Below are 16,187 nucleotides of genomic sequence, written 5' to 3' on the forward strand. Positions count from 1 at the left end.
CATTCTTATCCACAGATGCTTACAAGAGTCAAAACCATGAACAGCATAGAGAACTAAAACTGGTGTGACGATTTGGAAATCACCTTGATGGTCCACCCAGATGGGAAAGTAGGTTACATATTCTATATGACTGTCTCTATCCTTAACAATGCACCCACTACAGGGTCAGGCTTTATCTATCCATCATAGGTGCTAACAAGGAGGAGAATGAGCTGTTGATACTGATTGGGACTTAGGAGATTAATTATGACAAAGATACTGCTGGCTCTAGAGAAGTTACTCTTATAGAAGACCGAACAGTGTGTTCTTTTTTACAAGTATTTTTGAAATGATATTCAGTGAAAGGAAAGACAAGGAAATATACACATTCAAGAGGCACAAACAGTGGCATCTCTGTTGTAACATTTGGAGTATGTTAGTACAGAGTATCTTGATGCTGTGTTTAAAAGTACTGTTTGGAGTGTAGTAGGGTTGTAATGAATACCCATAGATCTGTTTAATACATACTTTAGTGAGTGATTTTTGTCTCTAAGAAGTTTTGTGATTCTAGGGTGATCTTAACACCATGTTTTTCCATCACAGGGACCAAAGCTCTCTTTTTCAGAGCAATTATTAGTTTTAAAGAGTATTTATTATTTGCTATATTTAAGTAGTTGTGTAAAGGAGTTGCCATTTAACAAAGCAGTTTTTGGACGCAATGCATCTTGATCAGTGTCACCCCTTTCAATATTCTCACCTACCTGACCAGACCTACCTCTTCCTTTACTTTTCATAATTTTGTAGTATATGCTCTGAATTCTTGACTACATTCTCCAAACCATTTTCCCCAATATCTTAGACAATTATTGCTTCCTTGACCACTGGGAATCGAATTTTGATGCTGGCAACGCCCAAAGCAAAAGCTGTTGAACATCAGCCTCTAGTGGAACATGCTTGTAATCCTAGCTACTCAGGAGGCTGAGATGTGAGGATTGCTGTTCAAAGCCAGCCAGGAAGAAAATTCTATGAGACTCCAATGTATCTCTAACCAGCAAAAAGTCAGACGTATCGATGTAGCTCAACTGGCTGAGTACCAACATGAGTGAAAAAGCCAAGTGTGAACACAAGGACCTCAGTCCAAGCCCCAGTACTGGCACCTGAAAAAGCCATTATGAAGTCTTGTTTAGCTGAGCACCAGTGGCTCATGCTTGTAATCCCATCTGCTTAGGAGGCTGAGATCTGCCTAAGCAGATTCCTGCCTAAGCAGGAAAGTCTGTGAGACTCTTGTCTCTAATTAGCCACCCAAAAGCTGGAAGTGGAGCTATGGCTTAAGTGGCAGAGAGCTAGCCTTGAACAAAAAAAGTTCAAGCGCAGCAACCAGGCACTGAGTTCAAACCGCACATCTTGTTTATTCACATAGAAATCTAAATGATAACAACTGTCCCTGAAAGAGAAATAAAGGAATATAGGAATATAGAAAATGTTTTTCAAAGAAGCTTCACATATATCCTTCTTTGTTAAAGTGTGAATTTCACTCTAAGTGTGCTCATTTCCTAGTTATAAACTGTAGCCAGAAAACAAAACAAAACAAAACAAAAAACAAACAAAAAAACGAGAACCTGGCTATTCCAAAGCTTATGAAATCAGGTACTCTTTCCTGATGAAAAATTCCCTGCTCAACAACTAATTTGCTGCTAATGATAATAAGGTCATCCAAGTGCACAGCTGCCGGGTTTCTGCGGTGCACAGTGACTGATTAAAATTACCCAGCAAAACCAGAGAAGTGGGCTATTACACTGGTGGGAAAATCGTTCATGGAATGAAGCCTTAGGCATTGATGGGAACTGGTTAGTTAGCCTACCATTAATTAGCAAGGGAAACCTCACCTGTTTTAAATAATTTATATCTTCATCCAAAGTAGATAATAGTAGGAGTATAATAATGAGGAGGCATTACTTCCCACCAGGAGGGCTTTTGCAAACACAATTTACCTGAACAAAAAATCCTGGGGTTTGAACCCCGTTTGGCTCAAAACAAAACTCAACCTGACCAATTGATTCCTCAGATGATATTCTTTAATATGAAACTAAAATTAATCTACTGTTTTTAGAGTGGAAATAATACCATGAGAATTTTTTTCATTATATTTAGGAAAAAGAAAAGTACCCTTTACTCCCCCACTCTTTTTTCTTTGTGTGTGTCTTTGATAGAAATAGATGGCAGGACCATTCAAATAAGCACCGCTTTATTGAACAGGAAGATTGAAGATTGATTCCATTCATATAAATAATAAATTCTCTGAACATATAAAATATTCCTTGAGCTGCATTAATGCATATTTGCATTTCTCTTTAATATGAAACAGCTGTTGTATTTTTCATTTTATGGCATTTTAAAGAGAAGGAAAGAATCCAGACCCAACATGAATCACATCACCACTACGTTTCATTAAAGACAATATCACATTAATTCCCACAGCTCCTGCGTCTGATGGAGAACAGAAACTTGCTTCATTTTTAAAACCCTGAAAGTTAACATGGAAACTTGAGCATAAGCATTTAAATGATCAACTTGAAATGAGAAAAAAGAGTCTGCTCTAATACACATCAGTATAACTGTAGCACTTTGGATTTAGGAGCTTGAAAGGTATAGGTTTTACTTACATAAATCAAATCGTCCTGGTGGAAAGTAGCCATGTAAATTCCCCTTTCTCACCTGGCATTCTCATTTTGGATAGAAAGATTGATTTTTCTTAGCAATAGAATCAGCTGCCTACCTTAGGCTAACATAGTTTCTTTATAATTATGCAAACCAAATTTCAGTCATCTTCCTTAGCCTGGCCTTGGGAAATAAAAATATGGCTGGCTAAAGATGGATGATGTTTTTCATTAGAGTCTGATCACCCACATTCTACATATATAATAATAATTGAACCTACGATTTTTTTTTTTGCCTGAGCTGAAAAATGTAATTATTTTTCAGAAGCCCTGGATTTGTGCCTTCATATTTGCAATGGCATTCTGAGTGCATGCTCTAAGAACATACGTTTGTCCCTCCTTCCTTGTCTCTTTCCTGACTATACTTTGAAACTGTTAACTAATGGGGAGGAGGAAAAGCATTGTACTTACAGTCTGGTTTAAATAGCTCAGAAATTTGAGTTTGCTTTTAATCTGCTGAATGAACTTCGATAAGCTAAATGAACTTGTTGAACTTCAAGATCTTAGTTTATAAAATGAGAATACTGATTGTTGCCTCCCAAGCCTGTGATAAGGGTTAAAGGAGATAATGTGAGTAAAAAATACCAGCCAGGGAGACGAGGAGCCAATAATAGCTCCCAAATGGTGTCATCTTTCCTCCCTCCTTTTGTTTTTCCCTCGCTTCAAAGGATAGGCCTTGGTGGTGTGTAGAAATCTTTCCACTGCAGGCTGAGTATTTCATAGAGTTTGTAGATTGTCCTGAAAAACTTCTCATAGAGCAAGCTACAATCATGAGTCACAACAATGACAGCCATTACAGCCTCTCTGTTTGTGCAGAAATGTCAACTGTAGCCCCAATATGACAGGTCATACGTTGAAGGAAAATCACACATGGCAGCTTGGAAAAACTAGGATCTAAAGTCCTTCTGTGATATTTGAAAACAGACCATCATCTCAGATTCAGAGTTGCAAAAGGCAGTAGCAGTCTCCCTGGCTAGGATGTGGCTATGGAAAAACTAGAATATTTGGAATTCACAGCATCAAGAACATATACCAAGATTCGGTGGCTGAAAATGTTTTATTTTCACGAGCACTTTACAGCACAAGGAGAATTCTTTTTTTAATCACCTTGATTCGTTCCACTCTGAGTGAGGATTATTGCTTAATTTTATGAATATGTAGAGAAGCTATTTGAGAACTCACTGCAATGGGCACAGAACTCGTAATCTTTCTGTAGTGGGAGGTAGGGTATAGAAACTGCCTATGTGGAAATCACATATGCTCTGATTCTAGCCTTGATACTTCCTGAAAGCTTTAGGGCACATTACTTACTTGATTTGCCTGAACTCCACTTTTCTCAAGTGAAAAATTGGAATCACTCTATTGGGTCATTCTAAAGTGAGACAGTGTGCTAGTTTAAGCCAAAACTTAAGGTTCTTTCTCTTCTCTCAAACTCTTTATACCTTTTCTTTCTCCCCAACCCCAACCCCAACTCCTAAAACTGCTCTTCCTCCAACTCTTCTCATCTCACAAATGATACCCCATCCATTCATTTATTATTCAGGTCAGTAACTCCTCTTGTGTCTTATCATACTCCCCCAGTCCCTTCCAATGCATGAGTTTCTCAGTTCTGCCTTCAAAATATTTAACAAATGGCTGGCTCTACAGGGATCTATTTCTGCAATCAAATCTTGTGGTCTTGTTGGGCAGTTTCCGATTTTTTTCCTCACGCCCCCTGCAGGCAACTTTCTGTATTACAACCAAAGCAAACAGAACCATAAATCATATCATGGGAGGGACTTCAATGTGTAAAATCTTCAGTGGTTTCCTGTCACACACGAGCTAGAGTCCAAACAAACTCCCCAACTCACTACTGCTGGTGTTTGGAAAATGTTAGGCATCTCCTGCCCTTTCTCCTTTGGTTCCCTTCATCCTGTCACACTGGTCATCTCAGGGACTTGCTAGAGTCCCCTCTGGTTGGAATTCGTTCTCTCTCATCCTTTAGAGTTTAGAATTTTAAAGCAAACTCAAAAATCTATGGCCTTACAGAGGTCTTCCTGGGATCCCTACATAATGAAGATGACTGCCCTAATCATTGTACAATTACAAAATATATTTTCAAAAATAAGTTAACTAAATAAAATTAATTTCAACTTCATCTTCTTGTAGAACCTTCTTTGTTTCTTGTGTGGAACATGTCATTTTCTACTTTGATTAGGGGTATCACCAATCAGTTAAAACCAAGGACTTTGGCCTTCCACTTCAACTATAGAGCTATATAGTTTTATCTGTTTTGCCGGTTAGGTTTCTGCATGAGATTACCTTTGCTAAAACTTTGAAAACTACTGCTCTCTTGTTTTCTACCGAAATCCCCTAAGTACAGAATTTACTTCTTTTTTTTTTCACTTTTAGTTCAAGAATTGTGTTATTTAAATTATATTTTTGTTATCGTTAAGTAGTTCTACAAAAGAATTGCCATTCAACAAGTCCTTGTATGAATACGTCTTGATCAATGTCACCCTTTTCATCATTCTCTCCATCCGTGCCAACCCTACCCTTCCTCTCAATTTTCTTGATGTTGCATTTAATTTTGTTATTTATTCTTATTATCTTTAAGTACTTGTGCAAAGGTGTTTAGCAAAGCAGTTTATGAACACACTCTATCTTGATTCCTCCATACCTGGGGCCCAGTCCTTTTGTTTGGGTGGATGAAGGAGATTTAGGTACTGGGCTAGCCTGATACTGCTCTACCACACAGTCCTCTGCCTTGTTATGGAGCCTTGATTGGAGGCTTTTCCCAACATCCTTATCACTGTCAGTATTTGTATATATGGAGCTTGTGGCATTTTCAGCTCAATAAGTTGCTCTCAGTTATTTGAGTTTTGACTTATGGTTTGGTTTACCTTTCCTAATCTGTTTACACATTCTAACAACTTCCCATTCATCCAGTCTTTCCCTCCAGGGAACTTAACCAAATTGGCCAATTAGCACTTCCTCGCTAACAAACAGATAAATATTTCACTCCACTCAAGTATGGAGGACACCTTGCCATGATGAGATAAATCAGGACTTCCCTATAGATTTTCTTTACCTGGAGTGAATGTTTCACTGGAAGCAATTATAGCAATAATAATAATGTACACATAGGAAAATGTTTCATGGTGGTGTCTGCTCTAGGGACTTTGAATTCTCCTTAGAGTCAAGTACTGTGATGCCAAGTGAGATTTCTCAGTTTGCTTGGGGGTGGAATGGCCCCTATGGTTTAATAACCATACTATCTGATGAATGGTAGTACAAAGTGGGTTTTGGCAAAATATATGCTGTCTACTGTTTCCATACCTCCTTCATAAGATTACTAAGATTATATATATATATATTATTGATATTTTAAAAGATAGATATTGGTTCTAGTCATGGTGAGATGTACCTAGCTACCCTGAAGGATTACAGTTCTAGGCTAGCTTGGGGAAAAAGTAGGAACCCATTTCAGTCTACAAGTTAGGTGTGGTGGTATGCGTCTATCAGACAGTTATATCAGACAGACAGACACAGACAGACAGACAGACAGACAGACAGACAGACAGACAGGTAGGTAGAAGTATTGCAGTCTGAGGCCATCCTTGGGCAAACACATGAGATTCTATTCAGAAAATAACTAAAGCGCATTTATGCCAACAATTAAGTATCGTATTTATTATCCTTCCATATCCCAGATGATCCTGACCTTTCTGCAAATTAGCTATTCAAATAGATTAAGTGACAATTTTAAGAAATAAAAATCAATATATGAAGGTATTAGTTTATTCTAAGTAATGATCATCACATTTTACTCCTTAGCTCTTCTATTGAAAGCATTGCCCACTATGCTTATTAATGAATTAGTGGTTTTGCCAAGTCACTAAAGTGTTTTGGTTTTAACTGAGGAACAATAATCAGTTGGCTAGCAGTGTAGTAGTCATTTATAGCGGTGTGGGTGATGGTACAGGTATCAAACCATGATGCTCTTTTATCAAGACTAATTCCAAGTGTAATATTTCAATTTACTTTTCTCTAAAGCATCCAATTTGTATTTAAAAGGTAGTCAATATAGGTTAATAAAATGGTGTCAACCAATCCCTAATGAGCTGTTCTTGTAGTATAACTGAGCCTTTCTTTTCATAAATTGTCCTGGGCGGACATCCTACTAGATTGCCTGCCAAAAAGACAAGCAAGAGCCTACCACTGCCGTATACCCAGGAATGCTAAATACCATGCATGTCATGTCTATGTTGATGTAAGTCAGTAGGTGAGGGGACCTCAAATGGAATTAGGACACAGCAATAAAGCCTAACACTCTGTGTAACTGATATGCAAATAGCAAGTAAAAAGTACAGGGAAGGAAAAAGCACTTTCATGAAAGCCTAGATAAAAGAGGAAAGCAGAGGAGGGAGATTTTGGTTTCCTTGAGGTCTTGGGAAGGCTTTTGAAATGGCATGGCACTGGAATAACACATAAAGAATGAAGATGGCTAAGGAGGGTTCTGGAAACTTGGGCAGTATATTAGGTTTTCTGTTGCTGCTAGAGGTTCAGTGTTTATTATTTCACAGTTTAGCACATGAGTGGCTCAGTGATGGTTTTTTCCTAGATGCCAAGCTTCTTCCGGTTACTGGAAGACTTCCGTTCCATATGGCTGTGGAACTAAGGTTGCAGTTTCCTTGCTGACTGTCAGCTAGGCACTTGTCCCTTTCTGTGAAACCACCTGCCCGTCCCATCCCATTGCCCCCTTTCCTCGTCTCTGACTTCTTTTCCTGCATCTCTCTGCCTTGAAGATGTCCTGTGATTAGATAGGCCCACTCAGCTAATTCAGGGTAACTTTAGGTTTTATTTGCAAAGACTCTTTGGCCATGTAATGTAACCTAGCTATGGGATCAGGGAATTGATTTATTTGGAGGCCATTATGCCTACCTACCACAGTGAGATAGAGCTTTAATAACATTTTAATAAAAACCTTAATGATGCCACTAAAAGGAAATTTAGATATAGAGAGTTAGATTCTCCTTTGTTGCTTGAGGCCAGAGGACTTGGTTGTATTCAGTTTTGTATCTCAATGCCAGAATCCTGCCTTCTCATGAGTAACTAATAGAAATAATTTCTAAAGTTGAGTTGAAGGAAGGTGATGAAGATTATAACAAGAGGATTACATTTCTCAGGCCAGAGAGTGAGTCTCTGAATATAGATTGTCTGGCAGAGGTGGTGGGGGTAACATTGAATAAAATCCAGGTCTTGTTGTGAGCCAAGAATCATACCGTGGAATGGACCCCATCTTCTCTCATGTCTGCTGTTTCCTACCCTCTGAGACCCTGCAACCACCATGAATCTTTGGACTGATTGCTGCTTGGGACTGCAGTATTTCTAGACTGGTGCATTGTTTTCTGAGCATTCTCTAGTACCCCCTCAGGGTTCTCATTTCCTGACTTACACTCTTAGGCCTCAGTCTGCCACCTAATTGCTATTGAGCTAATTTGCTGGGTTTGGCGAGATTAGCATTTGATACGATTACTCTTGGAGTTAAATAGGGAAATTGCATTTTGAAGGCCAGTTGCTCCGAACTCTGCCTGGTCTATTGCAGATAATATCTCTAAGGTTCAGAATCCTCATCTACCAAATGGATAGAAAATAATGCATAAACAGTTGGGTAAACCAACTGGGAATACGTAGGTATGTGTTTGTGACTTAATTATTAAGTAAACTAATGAGTATGAGTTCTCAACCTTTCCGCAGAATGATTGTAATCCATGGCAAATGAATTTAATTGAATTGATTTGAAATTTTAACTGAAATACCTAGAATAGAAATATAGTAGCAATTGGGTCTCTAACACAAGAACACCCAGGCCTTTTCCCATCAATCTTTCCCTTTTCCTAAGCATCTTCCCGTATTGAGTAGCCTCTGTCTCCATGCTGGGAAGATATGAAACAGACTCAATGTCAGGTTCCTCCTACCCAGTGAAGTCCTTGCTCCAGCCCAAAGGGATTGCTTCTCTTCTAGAAATTGTTGTACTTTTCATTATTAAGTCATCATATGCTTGCCTTGTGACATGTCTTCTCTTGATAATTAGTTTTCTTAAATGTTTATATTGTGTCCCCTAAATTGTTATAGGAGCATCTAGTCACTCACTGAAATACATTTCTTGAGTACCTTTTATGTATTAGAAGTGGAAAAGTAATGGAATTGAGAGAAACACAGTCAGTTCTTGAGTTGACTGGTTTGGAAGATAGTTCGACAATCATTTATGATCAGGATGGCATGTATTTATAAGGAATAAGAAAGTCATAGAAACTCAAATTGTAGGAACCCAAAGCAAAGATATCTTTATGCAGCCATGGGACTTTGCACTTAGCAGCAACTCAACAAATATTAATTAAAAAATCTACACATTCACTCTAAACTTGGGAACTTGATACAGTTGATTCTAGACACTATTGTGCAGTGTATTTCTCACTTTAGGTCAAGCTCCATCAGAAATTCCCCAGAAAGTAATGGCTTCTTTCTGTTCCTTGTTGTTACCTTCAGTGCCACTCTTACCAAGTGTGACCCTTATCTCCTTATTTTCCCAATTGCAGCTTACCCCAATGATCCAAACCCCAATGTGTACATGAAGATCTGCCCATCACTGAAAAGATTTTCCTTATTTCTGTCCTCAGATCACCTGGTTTGTAGGTTTGTCCTCTTTGCTACTATTAACTTTAAAAACCTAGACCCGAAATCTTTGGTAGAAATGTATTTCAGGAATCAGCAACACTCCTCGTCTATCTTCATTGCAGTACAATTCTGATTATTTTGTGAAAGATTGAAGGGAAAGGCCTTGGGTACTCTCAGAGGGCCCACCGATGGGTGGCGTTGCAGGGTGTGTTAACCCCCATAGAGGCCTTTCATGTGCAATGGCATTCTGTATGTATGAAGCTCACAGAGGCGTCCCCTGGAACTCTCAGCATTCCTTTTGAAGTCTCAAGGAGCCTCCCACCTAGATCCAAGGACAGTGTGCCTTCCACCCACACTGTGGGTGGAAGTGTCCTTTGGGAGCAGCCGAGGAGGTGGGGGAGAGGAGAGGAGAATTATGTGACTCTGATCTTTTGCTCTTGACAACCTTCCTTAGATGTGATGAAATATAAATCGTACAAATGATGGTTCACTATTAAACCTGGAAGAGAAAGGATGCTGAAATTCATAAATTACTGTTAAATGTATTTTGTGCAGGGCTTGCAGGATTGAGAGGTAGCGGTGGGGGCTCACTGAAATCAGCAGTGACAAATGTCCAGAAGAATCATGCCATCCAGTGTTCAGTGACACTACTAAGAAAAATAGTAAAATACTTTATAGGAACATGAATGGAGCATTTGGGAAAGTGACTTCTTACCCAGTGCCTTAAAAAAATATGTGGCCTCATAATTACCTGAACTTTTTGACATACTAATTAACTCTGATTTAAAACAGCCATTATTTTTAGAGTTAAGCTTAGTGAACATTGTCTAATATTATTATGTGACCATTAATATGACTAGGGAAAAATGAGATAAGGAAAAGAAGAAGGCAGTAATTAAGATGAGTAATTTGGTAACAAAGTTGAACTAAAGCAGGTTGATGACTCTTTAGCATGTGATAATGTACGTTATTAGCATAATTTATCTTTCAAACTAAGAGACTCTACTTTAGGCTTCTGTAGGTTTGAATTTTTTTTTTTCTACTTATTGGTAAATGGAGTGAGAGACTTCAGAATGAGTTCTATCAACTCATCACTCTACAAGTTTAGGATTTTTGATCTCAGAAGATTTACAGAATTGGGTCTTAGCAATTGGACAATAAATAACAAAGGAAAACTCAAAATATGTGCAATGGGGGGGGAGAGATTTTTAGCAAAATACAATAGAATCTAACATAAGGCATATGCTCTTTGTGTAAGTGTGTGTGTGTATGTGTGTGCGTGTGTTTTGAGTGAAGATTTTGCTATATAGCCCATGGTGGCATTGAACTCTCATTTCTTGTTTTTGAAAAGAATATGAAAAAAATCTCACCTGCACAGCAAGAACTCACTAATGGAGGGCAGTGACACCTTGAATGTTTGCCATAACTGGAATCAATAATTCGTAGCCATGCACCAAGGAGTACATCCTACCTCAGTAAAAGAAGAAATTAAGGGCTGGGATGTAGCTCAGTGGCAAAGCACTTGCCTAGCAAGTGCAACATCCTGGGTTCGATCCCCAGTACCAAAAAAGAAAAGACAAAAAAATATACAGTTAAAAAAAGAAGAAATTAAATAATCTGAATGCTAGATCTAAATGATTCTCTTGAAGGAATGTGGATATAAATTCATCATTCAACACATTTGCATATTCATTAGAAAATAGCCTATTGTATGTGTTCAATATCATTGTAAGGACTGGAGATTCACCATAGACCAGACAGACACAAAACCCCTGCATTCATTCTAGGGGCAAGAAACAAACAGTAAATCAGTAAACACACAATAAAATGGCAATACTGATAAGCGCTAGGAAGTAAAATTACCTGTAAACATAGAGAGGGAGTTGGAAACATTTTGGATAGAGACACCAAGGGAATCAAATCTGGGGAAGTGAGATGTAAACCAAGGCTTAAATCATATGAACGAGGAGTATACTAACCAGTGCCTTAATCATTTTAATAGATGTCTGAGAGAATCAGCTTCTGAAGAGCACAAGATAAGTTTTGGAATCCATAAGGTATGGTTCATGTTACTTTGGGCCTGTGGCAGCATACGCAAGAGCAACTTCCTCACCTCATGGCTAAAAATAAAAGGGAGAGAGAGCCGGGCTCTGGTGGCTCATGCCTGAGGCTGAGATCTGAGGATCGTGGTTCAAATCCAGCCTGGGCAGGAAAATCTATGAGACTCTTATCTCCAGTTAACAATCAGAAAAAAGAAGTGGCGCTGTGGCTCAAGTGGTAGAGCGCTAGCCTTGAGCTGAAGAGCTCAGGGACAGCGCCCAGGCCCAGAGTTCAAGCTCCACAACTGGAAAAAAAGTGGGAGGGGGAGAGAAAGAGGTCGGCATCCCACACTCCCCCTGGACTAGCAGTCCTGCCGGGTACACTAGGCTCCATCTCTTAAAACTGTCATTACCCTCCAATAATGCCATGCTGAGGACCAAGTCTTGACCACTGGACTTTTTTGGGGAGAGGAGACATTCCAGGTCTACACTAAAGCAAGAATAGATAGACAGGATAGATAGACAGGATAGATAGATAGATAGATAGATAGACAGACAGACAGACAGACAGACAGACAGACAGACAGACAGGACACAAGGCAAAGCCCCAGGCTGCATGGCATTGGGGTGTTCCAGGAACAAAAAGATAAGCAGAAAGGTTGGGGAAAGCTTTGGGATGAGGTGCTGTGGTGGGAAGAGGATTTCAGAGGAAGCACAGATGGATGGTGGAAGCCTTCCTTGGCCACAGTAAGGATTTGAGCTAAGATTTGGGTAAGTAGAGAATGAAATGACCCTGACATGTTTTTTTAACAACTGGCTGCTGAGGGAGAAAGAGTTAGGAGGCCATGCAGAAAGCCTGGACTAAGGAAGATGGGATAGAAAGGAAAAGGGGAATTTAGGACATAGGGTAGAGCCAGAGTTGACGATTCTTGATGATGGACTAGGTACTGGGTGAGAGAGGCAATCAAAGATGACCTTGAGCATCAGATCCTAGTGCTCATTTGTGGAGGAAGAATAGTAAATGAAAATAGAAAATTCTAGTTTGAGCATATTAGGATGCTTTTTAGTCATCTAATTGCCTAGGCAGCCTTTTGAAGTGGGCTCTCAGACCACTTAGATCATGTGAGAATAGATAGAAGTGGGTTAAACAAGCAGGGGCTATTTTCTTCACCTTAGTGTTTCATGCAAGTGCTGGGCATAATGATTCAAACCTATTATCAAAACTATCTGGGAGATGGTGATCACATGATCATTGCTCAAGACCAGCTTGGCCATAAAAGTCTATGAGACTCCATCTCAACCAATGGCTCATCATAGTGGCAAATCTCCATAATCTCAAGCATAATGGCTGGATGCTTTTCATGCACCTGTCACCCCGTCAGAAAAAGGAAAGCACAAATAGGAGGATTGCTGTACAGACTAGCACATACATAAAGTGAGACACTATGTTGAAACTAACAATGTGAAAAGTAACTGGTAGAGTAGTTCAAGTTGTAGAGCATCTGCTTAGCAAGTACAGAGCCCTGAGTTCAAATACTGGTACCACCAAAGAGAGACAGAGAGAGGAGAGAGAGAGGAGAGAGAGACAGACAGAAACAGAGACAGAGAAAGTGACAGAGACAGAAAAAGAGGCAGAGATAGGGAGAGAAAGTACACATGAGAGAGAAAGCTTTTGAGTAGACGTGATACAGAGCTATTGCTAATCAAGCTATACAAGAAAAAGTCTCTTTGTAGTTTCCTCTTATGCCATTCACGATGTATTGATCATTGCTTGTAGTTGCAGCTATAGACCTCAGTGTCTGAAATTATTATTATTTCGTTAGGTTTTTAAAAATAGGTTGCCGAGTGAGAACAGCACCACACACGTGGTATTTAGGTAAGGGGTAGGTTTGTTCAGTAGACCTGCTGGGACCAGGCCAGGTTGGCACTTCATAAGGCTGGCAAAGAGGGCATCTGGCCCTGCGCTAGGCCTTATCTAGGGTAGGGGGTGGAGAAAGCTGTTTCCAGGTAAAGGGAGGTGGGACCAGGTAAGAGGAGGTGAGACCAGGTGAGAGAAAGGTGTGGCCACATCAGATTCAGATGTGACCTCAGCGGATGCAGATGTGACCTCTTCCAGGTGTCCCAGTTGCCTAGGTAACGCAGGTACCGGGCGGGGTCTGCTCGCCATCCAGGAATGGACCTTACATATTTGTGCTGGTACTGGGGCTTGAACTCAAAGCCTGGGTGCTCTCTTAGGTTTTTCACTCAAGGCATGCACTTTACCACCTGATACATAGCTTCACTTTGGGCTTCTTGGTGGCTACATGGAGATAAGAGTCTACTGGGCTTTCCTGCCCAGTCGGGCTTCAAACTGTGACCTTCTGAGAAGGTAGGATTGCAGGTGTAAACCACCAGTGCCCAGTTTTGTTTTGTTTTTCATTTTTTGTTGTTGTTTTTTTGGACACAAAAGTCATGAAGAAGTAGTAAGACTTGTGCTAGAAACATAATTTTTTAATATAGAAAGTAAACATTTTCTTGGCAGTTTTTTCTCCCTCTCTCTTTACCTCCTTCTTGCTTTCCCTTCCTTTCTCCTTCTCTCCCTCTGTCTTTCCCTCCCTTACTCTCTTCCTTTATTCCTTCCTCTTTTCCTTTTTATTCTTTCTCTGGGATCACAGTGGTTTGGACTCAGGTCTTACTACCAGTTCTTTTTGACGCAGGTTATTTTTCAGATAGGGTCTCATGCTTTTACCTGCACTGGACTCAGACTATAATCCGCTCATCTATGTCTCCAGGTTAGCTACTAGGATTGTTTGTTGAGTTTGAATTTTGCTAAGGTTTTGCCTAGCTAGGCCTTAAACTATGATCTTTCAGATCTTTTTCTCCTGAATAGCTGGGATTTCAGGCTTGAGCTATGGTGCCTAATCTTGGCAGTTTTCATTCAAGACTTCTCCATCATCTCATTGGGTGGAGGAACTGTTACATTGACTAGAATCTTAGCTGCAAGAAACTGTGGAAAATAGAATTTTTAGCAGCATCTATATACTGTGTTAGGTTTATGTCAGCAAGGAAGAAAGGGCACTTGACAATGGATAGGGAGGTATTAAATCTGATATATGGGAGTTCAAAAATTTAGGGCAAGAGGTGGGCAAGCCAATGGGGCCCACACTGTAAAGAAAGCTGTGAAATTGTGTGGATACGTAGAGCTCAAGAATGGACTGAGCAGGATCTTGTGTTTCCTCTCAATTCCTAAAAACGTCATCTGTGCTTCCATTTACCTAATGACAGATTAATGGAACCAACAAAAGTGAGCCACCATGTCCTTTAGTCATCTTTCCATGGTCCTCCAGATCTCAGCCTCCTGAGTAGCTAGGACCACAGGCATGGTCCCCTGGCACCTGGCTTTGAGTAGCTTATGAAATCAGAGGCAATTATGAACATCTGCCTTTCTACAATTCCCTAGTTGCCTTTACTTGAAGACTTCTTACTTCCTTGGGATCAGATGATTCTTGGAAACCACTTTTTCCAATTATTAGGTGAGTTCATTCATTCTGAACCTGCCATTATTCCTTCCAGTTCGATCCATGTCAGGCTCCCTGGCTTATTAAATGGGACAGAACAAGAGGGTTTTGGCAGCCCAGTTATCTTGAGCTGGGGGTATAATACAATTTGTCATACCCCATTATGAAAATTATCATGAATTATTAAGAGGAACATCTTTGACATGATGTATTGTCTCCATCATCATTGCCAAGAATGGGATGATGATTAATGAAGCCCCTTGATGGACTACACCAAAGTGAAATGCAGAAGGCAGCTCAGAAGTTGAGAGGGGGAAAAAAACACCACCAGAATATTGAATACACTGGATTCTTTCTCAACATGTAACACAGAAACACTCACATATTCACATTGTAAACCAATCATTTACTAGGTTGAAAAATAAAAATTTAATCCCAAGAACCAAAGCATTTTGGGTTTCTTCCTTAATTTAATCCTTGGAGCCTGTTTTTATACCTAAGGCTGACCTCAAGACAGATTAATTTGGGGGGCTCTCTACTTCTATTTTGTATTTTCCTACATGGTTTGAAGACAGCCTTTTCCAAGTGTTCAAGTCTTTTTCTGCAAGCCTGCCATGCTGTGGAACAACTAGCGCCCCATCTGTTAGAACAAAGCTTATAGAAGTAAGTAATCCAGGTGTGCAAGAAGCTTAATTTTGTTTTTAAGAACCCAGACTCTTTCCAGACTCTGCTTTTTTTTGTTATTAGCTTATTTGGTTTATTGATTCATGGTTGCAATAAAGCTTCTGTAGTTCTACACACCTCATCCATATTGACAATGGAAGGAGGAGAATGGGAAGCTTCATCAGTATGTATTTCCTTTAGCAAAGAAAAATATCAGCAATCCCAAAGTTTTGGGGGAAACAATATTCTGATTTGGTAAAATGGCAGGTCTAGAGAGTAGAAGGAAGGATAGAGTAGATTGATGTCTGCGTTTAACTGGATGGTAACTACCAAGGGCCATGAGTTATGGGTGAGAAATGTATTCTTGCACATAAAGTGGGCCACTGTCTGGGTAGACACATGTCATGGTGGGACAGGAGACTTGAAGGCAGGTGGGGAGAAAGGACTCCCATCTAGTCCTTTCAAGTCAGACCTCATAAACTTCTGCTGTGTGTCACATTTCAGCCAACTCCAGGGCTTCATTTCCCATGAACTTTGACAATAAATTTAGGAGCACAGTTCACTCTGAGTAAAGACAGGAAGGATATTTGTAATACAATCCTTTTCTTTGCCAAAGGAGAATACACTGATAG

Source organism: Dipodomys spectabilis, unplaced genomic scaffold (assembly GCF_019054845.1).
Source record: "Dipodomys spectabilis isolate Male_0828 unplaced genomic scaffold, ASM1905484v1 ptg000054l, whole genome shotgun sequence".
Taxonomy (NCBI): Eukaryota; Metazoa; Chordata; class Mammalia; order Rodentia; family Heteromyidae; genus Dipodomys; species Dipodomys spectabilis.